The following is a 3261-nucleotide window of genomic DNA, read 5'->3' as shown; positions in this document are numbered from 1 at the left end:
TTGATCTCTTTGCTGTCCAAGGGACATTCAAGAGTTTGCTTGAACACCACAATTTGAAAGCATCCTTTAGGATTGACTAGCTAGATCTCTTGCAGTGAAAGGGACTCTCAAGAGTCTTCTCCAGCACCACAGTTCAAAAGCATCAATTCTTTGGTGCTCAGCTTTCTTTATAGTACAACTCTGTCATCTATATGTGAGTACTAGAAAAACTATAGCTTTGACTAGATGGACCTTTGTTGGTAAAGCAATGTCTTTGCTTTTTAATATGCTGCCTAGGTTGGTCTTAGCTTTTCTTCTAAGGAATAAGCATCTTTTAATTTCATGGCTACAGTCATCATGTGCAGTGATTTTTGAGCCCCCAAATTAAAGTCTCTCAGTGTTTCCATTGTTTCCCCATCTATTTGCCATGAAGTGATGGGACCAGATGCCAAGATCTTAGTTCTCTGAATGTTGAGGTTTAAGCCAACATTTCCACTCTCCTCTTTCATTTTCATCAAGAGGCTCTTTAGTTCTTCTTCACTTTCTGCCATAAGGGTGGTATCATCTGCAAATCTGAGGTTATTGATATTTCTCCTGGCAACCTTGATTTCAGACTGTGCTTCATCTAGCCTGACATCTTGCATGATATACTCTGCATATAAGTTAAATAAGCAGTGTGACAATATACAGCCTTGATGTACTCGTTTCCCAGTTTGGAACCAGTCTGTTGTTCCATGTCCAGATCTAACCATTGCTTCTTGACCTGCATATGGATTTCTCAGGAGGCAGGCCAGGTGGTCTGGTATTACCATCTCTTTCAGAATTTTCCACAGTTTGATGTGATCCACACAGTCAAAGTCTTTGGTGAAATCAATAAAGTAGAAAGATCTTTTTTCTGCAATTCTCTTGCTTTTTTGATGACCCAGCAGATGTTGGCAATTTGATCTGTGGTTTCTCTGCCTTTTCTAAGCCCATCTTGAACATCTGGAAGTTCATGTTTCATGTACTATTGAAGTTTGGCTTGAAGACTTTTGAGCATTTCTTTGCTAATGTGTGTGTGATGAGTACGATTGTGTGGCAGTCTGAACATTCTTTGGATTTCTTTGGGATCGGAATGAAAACTGACCTTTTCCAGTCCTGTGGACACTGTTGAGTTTTCCAGATTTGCTGGCATACTTAGTGCAGCACTTTCACAGCATCATCTGTAGAATTTGAAATAGTTCAACTGGAATTCCATCACCTCCACTAGCTTTGCTTGTAGTAATGCTTCCTAAGGTCCACTTGACTTCCCATTCCAGGATGTCTGGCTCTGGATGAGGGATCACACTACCATGGTTATCTGGGTCATGAAGATCTATTTTGTATAGTTCTTCTGTGTATTCTTGCCACCTCTTCTTAATATCTTCTGCTTCTGTAAGGTCCATACCATTTCTGTCCTTTATCATGTTCATCTTTGCAATAAATGTTCCCTTGGTATCTTTAATTTTCTTGAAGAGAACTTTAGTCTTTCCAATTCTATTGTTTTCCTCTATTTCTTCACATTGATCACTGAGGAAGGTTTTATTGTCTCTCCTTGCTATTCTCTGGAACTCTGCATTCAAATGGGTATATATTTCTTTTTCTCCTTTGTCTTTAGCTTGTCTTCTTTTCTTAGCTATTTTTAAGGCCTCCTCAGACAACCATTTTGCCTTTTTGTATTTCTTTTTCTTGGTGATGGTCTTGATCACTGCCTACTGTACAATGTCATGAACCTCCATCTATAGTTCTTTAGGCACTCTATCAGATCTAATCCCTTGAATCTATTTGTCACTTCCACTGTATAATCATAAGGGATTTGATTTAGGTCATTCCTGAATGGACTAGTGGTTTTCCCTACTTTCTTCAGTTTAAGTCTGAATTTGGCAATAAGGAGTTCATGATCTGAGCCACAGTCTGCTCCTGGTCTTGTTTTTGCTGACTGTATAGAGCTTCTCCACCTTTGGCTGCAAAGAATATAATCAATCTGATTTTTGTGTTGGCCATCTGGTGATGTCCATGTGTAGAGTCTCCTCTTGTGTTGTTGGAAAAGGGTGTTTGCTATGACCAATGCATTCTCTTGACAAAACTCTGTTAGCCTTTGCCCTGCTTCATTCTGTACTCCAAGGCCAAATTTGCCTGTTACTCCAGGTAGCTCTTGACTTCCTACTTTTACATCCCAGTCCCCTATAATGAAAGGCACATCTTTTTTGGGTTTTAGTCCTAGAAGGCCTTGCAGGTCTTCATAGAAACATTCAACTTCAGCTTCCTCAGCATTACTGGTCTGTATATAGACTTGGATTTCTGTGATATTTAATGGCTTGCCTTTGAAACGAATAGAGACCATTCTGGGTTTTTTTGAGACTGCATCCAATAGTGCATTCTGAACCCTTTTGTTGACCATGATGGCTACTCCATTTCTTCTAAGGGATTCTTTCCCCAGTAGTAGATATAATGGTCATCTGAGTTAAATTCACTTATTCTAGTCCATTTTAGTACACTGATTCCTAAAATGTCGATGTTCACTCTTGCCATCTCCTGTCTGACCACTTCCAATGTGCCTTGATTCATGGACCTAACATTCCAGGTTCCTATGTAATATCATTCTTTACAGTATCAGACTTTACTTCCTTCACCAGTCACATCCAAAACTGGGTGTTGTTTTTGCTTTGGCTCCGTCTCTTCATTCTTTCTGGAGTTATTTTCCACTCCCCCAGTAGCATATTTGACATCTGTTGACCTGGGGAGTTCATCTTTCAGTGTCCTACTTTTTTGCCTTTTCATACTGTTGAAGGGGTTCTCAAGGCAAGAATACTGAAATGGTTTGTCATTCCCTTCTCCAGTGAACCACGTTTTGTCAGAACTCTCTGCCGTGTCTGGTCCGTCTTGTGTGGCCCTCCAGGGCATGACTCATAGTTTCATTGAGCTACACAAGGCTGTGGTCCATGTGATCATTTTGGTTAATTTTCTGTGATTGTGGTTTTCATTCTGTCTGCCCTCTGATGGATAATGATAAGAGACTTAAGGAAGCTTCCTGATGGGAGAGACAGACTGAGAGGGAAACTGGGTCTTGTTCTCAAGGGCGGGGCATGTTCAGCATATCTTTAATCCAGTTTCTATTGATAGGCAGAGCTGTGTTCCCTCCCTGTTGCTTGACCTGAGGTGAAACTATGGTGGAGTGTGAAGTGGAGTAATGAAGATAATGGAGAACTCCTTCAAAAGGTCCCAGGCATGCACTGCTGTACTCAGTGCCCCTGACTCCACCGC

At 40.8% G+C, this 3261-nt stretch overlaps 1 pseudogene; it reads right to left on the bottom strand.

Annotated features, from left to right (window-relative positions):
• Window positions 1-1834: 1834 nt before the first annotated feature.
• Window positions 1835-2901, bottom strand: LOC139037667 (craniofacial development protein 2 pseudogene; annotated as a pseudogene).
• Between the last annotated feature and the right edge of the window lie 360 nt (window positions 2902-3261).

The sequence above is a fragment of the Odocoileus virginianus genome, chromosome 12, assembly GCF_023699985.2.
Source record: "Odocoileus virginianus isolate 20LAN1187 ecotype Illinois chromosome 12, Ovbor_1.2, whole genome shotgun sequence".
Taxonomy (NCBI): Eukaryota; Metazoa; Chordata; class Mammalia; order Artiodactyla; family Cervidae; genus Odocoileus; species Odocoileus virginianus.
Note: the sequence above shows the minus strand (reverse complement) of the source record. Positions and strands in the feature narration are given on the sequence as shown.